General features: G+C 42.8%; 1 protein-coding gene across 2 annotated transcripts in view; it reads right to left on the bottom strand.

Moving 5' to 3' along the window:
- The window catches only part of SASS6 (SAS-6 centriolar assembly protein), a 131,261-nt gene that overhangs the window by 72,259 nt on the left and 45,915 nt on the right, over positions 1 to 13,087 (bottom strand). The gene's annotated exons all lie outside the window — the stretch shown is intronic.

Raw genomic sequence — 13,087 nt, 5'->3', positions numbered from 1 at the left:
GTCCACAGAGGGGCTGAGACAGCATACTTCTACTGACCAGTGTGATGGATGCCCCATAGAGCGTTTACCCACAGATGTACCCTTCCTTGTTCACCTAGATGCAAGTTGCTATATGTGTTTTTATTAATACACACTTTACAGTCTAACTCAGAGGCACCTGCATTTGTTTTTTCTTGCATGTCTGGCGTGTTCCTTGGTCTTTAAGTTGTCATTAAGTTGTTTGTTCACGAAGGTTCAACTAAGCTCTTAGAAACTTCTGAGGGCTTCACAGAACAGCTGAATTTATACTTTGATTAAATTACACACAGGTGGACTCACAAATGCATGCCACACTTTTCAAATATTTGTAAAAAGATTGGACAACCATTTATCGTTTTCCTTCCACTTCACAATTATGTGCCACTTTGTGTTAGTCTATCACATTAAATCCCTATAATATACATTTACTTTTTTTGCTGCAACATGACTATATCTCATATTTCTGGAGTTTCACTCCTGGTTGATGCAGACAGGTGGCCTTTGGAATGTAACAAGCTGCACATCAAATCTTTGTAGAATCTCAGATTATTCATCTGAAAGAAGCAAGGCTGAACAAAAATTTGGCTTCTGTCTGATGTGATGTGATAACATGGGAATCCTTGATTAGCCCTCTGCAAGCAAGCTTGAAAAGGACCATAGCTGACAAGATGATTGATGAATGTCCTGCTACAAAAGATCATAGGAGCAAAAGGCATTGACGATACATAGACAATGCTGCCCCTTAGAGGCCAATACAGCAGGACGAACAGAAATATAATATATTGAGGAAGGCTGCCCCATAAATACTGTGATTCGTCAAAACTCTAGATGGGATGGCAATGGGGTTGGGTCTGGATGGTGTATGAGTCAGAGAGCTCCCCCTCTACCATTTTTGAGCCTCATGGCTTTCTATCATCTTGAACCCAGCCAAAGAGACTGTGCGAGAAGTATCTTTGATGTTCTTGTATTATATGTTCTGTTATATGCTTTGTAATATCCTTTAGTATTTTCATATCAAAATATGGCAAATAAATAAGACGTTGTTTTATTAAGCAGTGTGCTCGTTTCATAGCCAACCTTATATTACTGCGATAAACAGTAACGTGATCAGTGTTTTAATAGACTACCTCATTATAGGAATAGACAAATACATTCATGGAATAGAGGGAATCCATGACCACCCTCGGATAATATTTTGTTTAGAATTTATTCCAATTTCAGGATTTCAATGGGTATGAATACTTTTTCAAGGCACTGTAGGCAGAGGAACAAAGAAACTTGCAGAGCTGTGCTGTGAATAGACAATCTCTTTGCTAATTTATAGCACCCTACCCAACATAAATTTTCAGCTGCTTTTATCTCCTGTGTCGGAGAACTTGTCAGAAGTTTTAATGCTGATAAAGGAATGGAGCAGCAGAAAGACACAGGACTTAGGAGAGACATTAGTAACTACAGATATATGTGCCCAGGTCAGATTTCATGAATGGGGTTTACATCCACTTTAACATAGAACAGCCAACAGGCCCAAAAGAGAAACAATAGTTTAAGGCACCAAAAAAAAAAAAAAAAATACTCTCTGATAACAGCTTGAAGCCAAAGGGCATATCTGCTGAGGCCTGAAAATCCACCTGGTAGAACTTGTAAAAATAAAATAAAAAAATAAAACCACCATGGGAACGGTGGAGCAGGTGGCCACCTCGGAAAGCTGCAATACAGATGTTTAATGCTGAAAAGCCCAAGACACCAACAGTCCCTGGTTGAATGGACTTAGACTGAAAATAAACCTTTTCTTTAAGGCGTAGGCCCTGGAAAGGATTTATGTGATCTAAAGTGACAAGAAATGGCACCAACCAGTGACTAAAAAATAGATGAGAGAAGCTGCCCCTTTAAAAAGCGAGTGAACCACTTTGAAATAAGGGTGTATGCATAAAAGGTATGGCACTACCTCATATATGGGCAATTAGTGTGCACACCTACTATAATAAATTATACATTTGGATCTTAATGGTTCATATCTTTCAACCAATAATTCAAAAAAAGGTTACAATTATAATCAATCTTACACAAACCAAGAAATTCCAATCACTGTGATAAAGAAAATGCTACTAATCTATTGATCCACTGCCAAACCGTGCATGGGAAAGTTCAAACCTACCACTCATCGACTGGAACCCCTAAGTAGCAGCAATATAGGAGAAGTTGGTTTCTTATTCTCAGAAAACTTTTAGGCAATCATACTCAGCAAAATAGCAGAGATATAAGCTGGTAGATGTAACGGTGCCTGCTCACATTATAAAGTGCTAAATGCTAGCACCAACATAGTCAGCCTAGGTACCGCTGCATGCCGTCCTGATAACCATGGCGTGCGTTCCAAAGCCTGGGGATGTGGAAACCAATAGGACCGTAAATCACGCCAGCATGGGACGTAAAAGCAGCCTCTAAGCATTTTGTGTTGTACACGTCATCAGGAAGCTTCTTCCCCCCCCCCCCCCCCCCCCCGCCGAGTACGATTGCCTAATAGTTTTGACAATTGTCCTATATTACTGGCTATAGGGAAGCCAATTGCTCCTTAGGGGTTCCAGTTGATGAGTTTGAACTTACCACGCATAGTTTGGAGGTGGATTAATTTCTACCATTATCTCAATAGATTGGTAGTATTTTCTTTATCAGGGTGATTGCCCTTTTCTTGGTTTGTGTAAGATTTATTATCCCTGGAAAGGATTTGTCTGATTCACTTGGCAATGGAGGAGCAGGAAACAGTGTCCTCTACAAGTCCTCCGGGTAGCGCATAAAAGGGACTCATGAAAAACGTTGTCGCTGTCAAGCAGACTCAGAGTCCTACACACATCTCAACAATAGAAGGTAATTTCTTTGTCATGTTTTGCGACTGAACTTTGTCCTCGTTGAGGTGGAAAGAAGGTTTTGGTCTTCTGAAATCCAGGCATCTGGTAACAGGTGAGGGTTAGATCCCTGGAAAAGGGACCAAAGTCACTGTAGGCACAGTTCGAAGATTAAAATTTCATGAAGTTTAATGCAAGAATGAGCAGCAGTGGAAAGATTTTTTTTTCACTGTATGGTGGTAGTGTGCTCACGCAACACTCCACTGGATGGATAACATTAGCAGCTAGTCCCCCTTTTCTGCAAAAAGCTGAGAATGGAGAATAAAAAGGAGCAATAGGCAGCAGAAGCACCCAAAGGTTAAAGAATCAACCTCACCTACTGTAATTCCCCTGCCCTTCAGTACACGAGAAAAAAAAAAATGCTGTGGCATCTAAAGATGAGGAATCCATACTCAGAAAATGGGAGAAGGGGCTACTTCTGAGATGGTGACAGGATTGGATTTTAATGTAGTGACTTCCATAGCAGGGGTGCAGAGAGAAGCATTGAAGGGATGGGATTTCCAATGCAGTGCTTGCAGCTCTGTGCTATTGCATTATAGAAGTCAATTCTCAGGGCTTTAAGGACTAGCTGGTGTGCCTGGAGGCAATAAGGCTAGAATTACTTAGGGCACTCCTTCCCCACACAAGGGTTTAAGGCATGAAGGGCATAGGAATGGAAGGAGTTCTGGGTCCTGTTAGCTAGTAGAAATTGTAGGGAAGAGCTGTAGTTGGGGGGGGGGCGTCACCGGATGTGTAAGGTGGAGTGAGGGATGTAAGACGCCGTGTGTTACCTCCTCTTGGGCCCCATGGGGAGAGCGTGGCGTGCCTGATGTTGTGGCTGGATGCACTGTGAGGAGGGTCGGAGCCACTTGCTGAAGCCGGACGGGAGGAGAGGCGACGATACACGTCCGCATTACGGTGCCGAGCCCTCGGGGAACAGCGTCTACTTCCGGGTTCCGAGTCCCTGACGAAAACGGCCGAGGACACACGAGCACCCCCCAGCGCCGACTGTTTCAGAGCCACCGAACCTCGCTGAACCTCGCCAAACAACTCTACATACAGCTGGCAACAAGAGGCTCTCCCCGCCCGCCCGTAAGCCGCGACAAGAGGAGGGAGGTAAGCGGTGGCGTGCGGGGGGGAGATGAAGATAGAGGAGTGAGGTGTGGCTAAATAATACTGCGGACATAGTGGTGTCTGAAAACAGTCAAAAACAGTCAAAAAGTCAACAGGAGAGTGCTGGTTGGGGGTGAGGAGGTCTTTGAGCGTCTTTTATTTTTCTTTCCCCTCCCCTCTCTGGAGTGCATTGCTCTGTATCGCTTTGTATGGCTCACCAAGATGTATTGCCTATCAAGATGAATGAATGGTATCAAGCGGTGTATGCAATTAATTACCTGCTGTAAAGGCAGGAGTTTGTGGCTAGTGAAGCCAGGAAAACTGTGACGCTTGAGTTGAATATTGCAATGGCTATAAGGCAAGACCGCTGGTGCACTAAGTGATTTATCAAGGGATTGTGGCAGTCCTGAAAAAACTAATTGATTTTCTGAATTTGTGCATGTGAACAAGCATCGGCTGTGAAGTAAAAAAGTAGGGAGTTAAATGCGATTCATGAAGTGTATACTGGAGGGCTGGGCTAACACTGTATTAAACCTCTGAAGGAGCGGCGGTGGAGGACGGCTGTGTCACAATGTTAAGAAAGTGTTAAATATAATATCCAGGACTGATTTGAAGATCGGATGGGAATAAGATAGACAGAGAAGGAAATACCCAAAGAGAAGGGGGAGGAAAGTGGCGAGAAAAGGGAAAAAGAAAGAAAGATGCAGCATCTGCGCTCGGCCAAGGAGAGGGGGGGAAAAAAGCACGCAACAGTCTGCCACAGCAGCCAAACTAGAACAATTCGCTCACAATCCAGCACAAACATCTCAGACCCCTCCAAAAAAGGGGCAGACAAAGGGACAACAAGGGATACTGCCTGAAAGGAAAAGTACGGGACATTTAAATACTAATATTAATATGCAGGCTGGCGCAGTGGCAAAAGGTTTAGCTAATAAGAATCCGGGTGCAGGGGAATTGAACTTAGAGAATTTAGAGACTATAACAGGTGATCCTCTTCCGTTGGAAAAAGAGCCTACTATCAAGGATGTGCTAATAGCCGTAAATGCATGTAACATCTCATTGAAGGAACTGTGTACCCAAATGAAGGGAGTAAAGGAGGACCTGCTGGTGGTAAAGCAAGACTTACAGAAAGTGGTGGAGAGGACGGTAGAACTTGAGACAAGGACCAGTAGGTTAGAAGATGATACAACCTTCCTAACTAAAGAGCTAGAAGCTTTGAAGGAGCAGTTTACAGGATACACAATAAAAATGGACGAAATGGAAAATAGACTTCGGAGGGACAATGTGCGTGTAGTGGGTCTCCCTGAAAAAAGCGAGGGAGTAAATCCCGCTGAGTTCATGGAACATTAATTGATATGTTTGGAAGGGACTCATTTTCAACAATGTTTTCTATAGAAAGGGCGCATAGAGTGCCCTTTAGAGCTCCACCTGAGGGAAGTCGCCCTAGGCCATTATTGATGAAATTACTAAATTATAAAAGATAAAGTGGTGTTGTTACGGAAAGCAAGGGAAATGGGGAATATGTTGTATAAGGGGGTTAGAATCTCATTATATGCCGATTTTTCCCCAGAACTTCAGAGAAAAAAGGGCAGAGTTCTTTCAGGTGAAGCGCAGGCTGCAGAAACTTAGATTGACGTACGCTCTTCTTTATCCTGCAAAGTTACGGATTAATGCATTAGGGTATACTCAGGTTTTCAGCTCTCCAACGGAGGTGGAAAAGTGGATAGAAGAAAATAGAGAAAAATTTTAGTATCTACGGTTCCCGGTTAGGAGTGTGAGGCTGGTTGGAAGGCAGAAGGGGGGGGGTGAGTTTTGAATGGGGTTTTTTTTTTGGGGGGGGAAGTGTGGTAATACACGGCGGGAAGGAGTGGAGAAGGGATATGTGGTATATATGTTGTGAAAATAGTGGAATAAGGTCACTAAGAAGCCCCCTGAATATCACCTGGGTAGGTGGGGGGAGGGTTGGTGGGAGGGGGGGAGGGGAGGGAGGGGAAAATGGGGGGAAGGTTGGGGGGAAAAAAAAATGTGTGTATTATTGAATGGGGCTCAGGAGCTAACTCAAATAAAGAAAAAATATAAAACACTGAGAGGCAAAAAACAAGTAAAACTGATTGGTAATACGGGGAAAAACTGTGATAAACAAGTAGATCGCACAATTCACGTTAGGAGACACATAATAGATGAAATAGCGGTGTTGGTTAATAAATATGGCATCTTAGTGGGGATTAAGGTCTTGGAAGCCAGGTTTAATTTAATAAAGAAGATAGCGAAGAGTTGGAAGGTGTTGGGATATGGGAAGATCTCTCTCTCTCTGCATTCTCCAGAAATACACTCTGCCCTCTTATATCCTTTTTTCTCCTCGATTTCCTCTCTTTCTCCTTTTCTGTTTGTTTACTTTGCGGATGCAGGACGGGAAAATTAAGATAGGCTCCTGGAATGTGAGGGGCCTGGGGACACCGGTGAAACAAAAAGCGGTGCTTTCTATGATGGAGGGATACGGAGTTGGGCTGGTCTGTCTGCAGGAGACGCACCTGATTAAAGATACAGTGCATCGGCTGCAGAACAGAAAATATCAATATCAATACCACTCCGTATACTCGTCATACAGTAGAGGGGTGAGCGTTATGGTAAGAACAGGGGTGAACTTTGATAGATGAAAAGGGTAAATATATATTTTTACATTGTTTAATTGAAAATAGAGAATGTGTACTGGCAAATATCTATATTCCTCCACCATTTAGAATGGAAGTGTTGTTTGAATTATATGAATTTTTATTGGGGATAGATGGAATCCCTATCATAATAGTAGGGGATTTCAATACAGTTTTAGATACCAAACTGGATAGATTCCCAGAAAAGATACTGGTGGAATCTGCTGGGCATGGGAGGCTGGGTCAATACATGGAAGAAGTAGGACTACTGGATCTATGGAGAACGGGGAATCCGGGAGCCCGGCAGTATAGCTGCCGCTCGGCATCGCATTCCACGTTGTCCAGAATGGATATGACATTGGGGAATGACCTGGCCCTACAGCTGGTGGAAAAGATAGAATATCAGCCCAGGGGTATATCAGATCATTCCCCAATGATAGCAACCTTAAAAATGAGGGAACGGAGGGGACAGAAGGTATGGAAATTGAACCCTCTTTGGTTAGAACTAATAAAAAAAAAGAGTCAGGAGAAGGTCTAGAGAAAATCCAGATGGAACTAAAAGAATTTTTAAAAAACAACCAAGGTACAGTAGGTCCAGGGATATTATGGGATGCTTTGAAAGCATTTTTGAGGGGACTCCTGATTCAATCCATCGCAAAAATCAATAGAAAGTCAAGAGAGCAGGAGGCAAGTATAGGGAGAGAAGTGCTAGCGGCTGAAAGGAATTATATCAGTGATCCCACCCTGGAAAAAGAAAAATTGTGGCTAGATAAACAAGAAGAATTTAGGTTAATAGCTTTGAAAAAAGCAGAGATACAACGCATGTTCTATCGTCAAGTCTCCTTTGCAGAAGGGGAAAGTATGGGAAAAGTGTTAGCACAACTAGTGAAGAGCAATTCTGGTCCATCCTCAATTCCGGGGATTAGAACAACGGAGGGGGTGGTCACAACGGAAACTGGGAGTATAGGTCAAGCATTCAGAGAATATTATAAAAAATTATACACTGCACAGAAAATAGGGATGGATAAGCAGATGGAGTCATTTCTGGGTCATCTAGAGGTACCTTGTTTGAAACAAGAAGAAAGAAGAGTTGGAAGCCCCAATCACTTTGAAAGAACTTCAGGAAGCAGTTGCAAGCATGTCAAATCAAAAATCGCCTGGGCCAGACGGTCTCCCGATTGAAGTATATAAAAATTTTGGCGAGATACTGCTCCCTGAATTGTTGGAGACATTAAGAGGAGTAAGTGGGGAGGGCAAATTGCCTCTATCAATGATGGAGGCAATTATAATTTTGCTGTATAAGGAAGGTAAAGATCCATTAAATGTAGCAGCGTACAGACCAATTTCTCTTCTGTGCACTGATGCAAAGATACTGGCCAAAGTATTAGCAATTAGACTCAACCGAGTTATAGTAAGATTAGTGCACATGGATCAAACAGGATTTATAGCCAATAGGTCAACCAGCATGAATATTAGGAGAGCCTTCTTGAACTTACAGATTCCAACAGATAACGATTCCCCGGGAGCAGTAGTGGCACTAGATGTAACAAAAGCATTTGACAGTGTAGAATGGGGTTACATATGGAAAGTATTGGAGAAATTCGGTTTAGGCCCATCCTTTATTGGTTGGATTAGGATGCTATATGATAAACCCAGTGCAAGATTAAAAATCAATAATGAGCTTTCCGATAAAATAGAGCTAGGGAGAGGAACGAGGCAGGGGTGCCCATTGTCACCCCTACTCTTCGCCCTCGCTATAGAGCCCTTGGCCCGTGCAATTAGGGCAAACCGGGAGATAGTTGGTTTTCTAAGAAAATCTGGGGAGGAAAAAAATAGCGCTCTACGCAGATGATATTTTGCTATTTTTGGGAGATATGGGACATTCCTTGACAAAAGCAATAGGAATAGTGCAGGAGTTTGGTGGTTTTACTGGGTTGGAGATTAACTGGGAAAAGTCGGAATGTCTCCCTATGGACTGAGTTGACCAACAAACAGCCTTAGGAGTACCCCAAATGGTGATAGTGGACAAATTGAAATATCTCGGAATTACTCTGACTAAGGATCCCAAGCAATTTATAATTTAGAACCTTTATTAGCGAAGTTTAAACAAAAAACTGTTATATGGAGGCGACTCCCTCTGTCGGTAGCTGGCAGATGTAATTTGATAAAAATGATTTGGATGCCCCAACTTCTTTATATATTGCATAACACCCCGATATGGATTAACAGAAGCTGGTTTGGTAAGATCGAGATGTTGTTCAGGGAATTGATATGGAAGGGGGGACAGGCCAGATTGCGTCTGCGGGTACTCCAGCTACCGGTAGAGGAGGGGGGCTTCGCAGTCCCATATCCAGAGTGTTATTTTTGGTCAGCACAACTTCAACAGTTAGGGGGAATTGAGGTCGTGAATGGAGGAAGCCCAAATGGGAGACTGGTGTTAACAGGTTCGCCACATAGGACGCTGATCGAGACATTAGAAGCAGATTCATTTCAGTATAGATGTCCTACAGTAAAAATGATGTTAAAGATATGGCATATGGTTAAAAAAAAAAAAATGGGATACAGGGAAATAACTAAGTACACCCCTCTATGGAATAACAAGAAGCTATAAGAATTATGGCGAGTCGGTAAAATCTTAGAATGGGAAAAATGTGGTATTGTAAGGTTGAACCATTTATATAGAGGTATGGGTATTAAAACCTTTGAGGAATTACAAACAGAATTTAAGATCTCACAAAATTCACTATATGCATATATACAAGTGAGGCACGCTATAAAAGGCACAGGTTGGAAACCAGTTATTAGTGTGGGAAGAGCTGCCGTTGATACAACTGGTAGCGCAAGCAGGATCCACTAAAGGACTAATATCAAAACTCTATTCCCAATTAGATAAACAGATTAATGGTGAGAGGAAGAGTAGGGTCGAGAAGGAGAAATGGGAGCAAGATGTAGGCAATATAACTCAGGCACAATGGAAAACGATACTGGAGTTATGTCCAAAGGTTTCGGTCTCTCCCCCTCATAAGATATCACACCTGATGGTGATTAACAGAGCGTACTATACTCCCCAGAGGCTATTTAGATTCGGTAAAAGAGTAGATGACAGCTGTCCTAGGTGTGGGGGGTTGGGAAACTTAATACATATGCTCTGGAAGTGTCCTAAACTATTCCGATATTGGAAAGGAGTAGTGGAGACACTAAGTAGAATTTTCGAGACGGTAATAGAACTAAATGCGGTGGTGTGTATTCTAGGGTACAGAAATGAGAGAGCAGAGAAAAGGGGAGTTACCATTGTAATTTTAAGATGTTTATTTCATGCTAGGAGGATGATTACTAGAAGATGGCAATCAAACTTAGCCCCCACAGTAGAAGACTGGGTGAGAGCTGTAAATGAGTATTTATGTAAGGAGAGGGCAGTATACGCAAAACGAAATAATTTAAAGGAGTTTAATAAGAACTGGCAAGACTGGTTAGAGGAGATGCATACCCCAATATAAGGTATAAGAACTATAAGAAGTTGAGGTGGGAGGGTGTAGGGAAGAGAAGAACAGGGGAGTTGGTACCACTAAAAACAATTAGATTTAAAGAGAATGGTGAAAAGGAAAGAAGAGAGAAACATAGGAGGGTAGAAGTATAAATATAGCACTAGTGGGGAGGGGAAGGGGGGAGGGAGGAATAGAGGGGGAGAAAAGGAGGGAGGGTTAATTTAATAGGAAAAATGAAAGTAGTGGAAATATAGTTGAGGGGGGATGTGGGGGTGTTATGGTATTGTTTAAATGTAGTTCTTATGTTATTTAATTTTTTTTCTTTTGGAGTATGGAAACATAAACCCCCCCATCTTTCTAAAACCCCAGACTCTGGAATGGAAGGAACCTGTATTGGATTATTGGTAACATTGGGTTATTGTTAAAATGTTTTAAAAGGATGTCTGTATAATATATGAAAATTTTTTCTAAGATTAATATAAAAAAAAAAAAAAAAAAAAAATTGTAGGGAAAAAAGCCAAGGATCTCAATGAGTGAAGAGGAAATGTGAAGGGATCTGGCACATGTCTGGTGTATCCGGCTGAATCCCACACACATCCAAACATACGATGATCCCCAATAATACAAACAGAAATGGTCTTATGAAAAAAGCAGGAGGCCTAGCAGTGATCTTTAAAGGTCACCTGGATCTCACTAAACCATCATCTCAGAACCCAGTGCCTTTTATGGAAACCCTGACGCTACATCTTCAACCAACACCCCATGACACCACTCATATTCTACTGTGCTACAGACCATCGGGACCAAAGTCCAATCTTCTTTCACCCCTCACGGAATCCTTTGCAATGCACACCCTAAAATTCCCTGGCACTCGGAGATTTCAACCTTTGGGCAAACGAGCCCAAAGACCCCATAGCGACTGCCTGCATCAATCAACTAGAAGAACTGGGTCTACAGCAACTGATAAAGACTCCCACGCATGGGTCAGGACACACCCTGGACCTCATTTTCAAACAGAGTATTGACGTCAACATACTCGATAACATTGCCATGGACGGATCACCACGCCATCAAATTCAAAATCGCTACCAACATCACCAACAAAAAACAGAATCCTGTAACAACGCACTGGACCAGATCGCATAAAAAAAAAAAAAAAAACTGTACTCCGAATCCTTCAAATCCACTCTGTCCAACAAGATAACTACAATAACCTTAAACCACTCTACGGAGGAAACACTCAACTCCCTGAACAGGGCATTGCTGCAATCAACAGACTCGGTAGCACCAAAACGCAGGGCTCTCATCAGGAAGAAATTCTGGATGGTTTAATAGCTCCCTCACCGTACTAAAGCAAGAACGCAGAAGAGCGGAAAGAAAATGGAGAAGAAATACCACCGAGGAAAACCACTTAACTACAAAGGTCTCACAGAGAATTAAATCGGAAAGCAATCTTCAAAGCCAAAAAGGACCACTTCTCATATACAATCTCAACGGCCACAAACCAACCACGGGAACTGTTTAAACTGGTTAATCAATCAATGAATCCGGTGTGCCTAGAACCCCCAGAAAGTGAATCCCAGGATTACTGTGAAACTGTCAGATTTTTTCATCGATAAAGTCAAAATAATCAGGGAAACAATCTGTCAGAAGAAAACATCCGACCTCAGCCAGCAAATACATAAAGAGGATGTCTGCACCAACATACCGCAACCAACAAAATTTTCACTATCCCCAATTACCGTAGACACCGCAAAAAACATCATTAATAAACTGCGTGACAGTACCTCACCTATTGACATCATCCCCACAAAACTACTGAAAGAATGCTCAGACATCGTGGCTCAAACCATAACCCACCTCATAAACCGATCATTCCACGAAGGGATTGTTCCCAGCATCCTCAAACAAGGCATCGTCAAACCTCTACTCAAGAAACCAAACCTGGACCCTCAGGATCCAAACAACCGTAGGCCAATTACAAGCCTCAACACCATTTCTAAGATCATGGAGAAAGCTGTAGTACATCAGCTAAAACTCCACCTGGATACTCACAAACTCCTGGACCCGCTGCAATCAGGCTTCCGCCCGGGTCATGGAACAGAAACAGCTCTCCTCAAGATTTGGGACGACGCCCTTGAAGCAGCAGAGGACAGAGAGCCGTGTCTCCTCGTACTGCTAGACCTAAGTGCAGCGTTTGATACAGTAGATCACAATACTCTACTAGTCCGCCTCACAGAAGTAACCGGAGTCCAAGACATCGATCTCCAAAGGTTCGCGTCCTTCCTAGGAAAATTCTTCTCCGAAACTCAGGTAGTCACCTGCGGAGTCCCTCAAGGCTGTCCTTTGTCACCCGTTCTCTTCAACATTTACATTCGCCCACTCCTTCAAATCATCAGATGCTCTGGACTACGCAAATTCGCTATACATAGGATTACCACAATATCAACTTGCGCGATAACAACTGATCCAAAACACGGCGGCAAGGCTGATAACAGGAAAAAAACCTGGGAATCCATCTCTCCTTCTCTGAGGAGCTTACATTGGCTAACCGTAAAAAAATCGGATCACGTTCAAGACCCTTTGCCTCACCCACAAATGCGTGCATAGAGAAGCTCCGCAATACCTAATGGAGAAAATAAATCATTACACACCAAACCGCAGTCTTCGATCAGCCAACAAAAACCTCCTCCTCGTGCCCAAAGCCCGGTATAAATCCAAGGGGGATCGGAGATTCGCTGTCCAAGGGCCTCGGCTATGGAATGCTCTACCAATCAACATCCCCCTGGAAGAAAATCACCTGGCTTTTAGGAAAAAAACTCAAGACCTTCCTCTTTTAGCAGATGATCAAAGCTCGTCACAGTGCCTAGAGGCAATTCAGTTTGCATTGTGCGCTATACAAGTATTTCATTCATTCATTCATTATGGGACTTGATTTTTT

Source organism: Lithobates pipiens, unplaced genomic scaffold (assembly GCF_037356315.1).
Source record: "Lithobates pipiens isolate NorthernLeopardFrog02 unplaced genomic scaffold, aLitPip1_a1.2 Scaffold_23, whole genome shotgun sequence".
Lineage (NCBI taxonomy): Eukaryota > Metazoa > Chordata > Amphibia > Anura > Ranidae > Lithobates > Lithobates pipiens.
The sequence above is the reverse complement of the archived record's forward strand: the minus strand, read 5'-3'. Positions and strand labels throughout refer to the sequence as shown.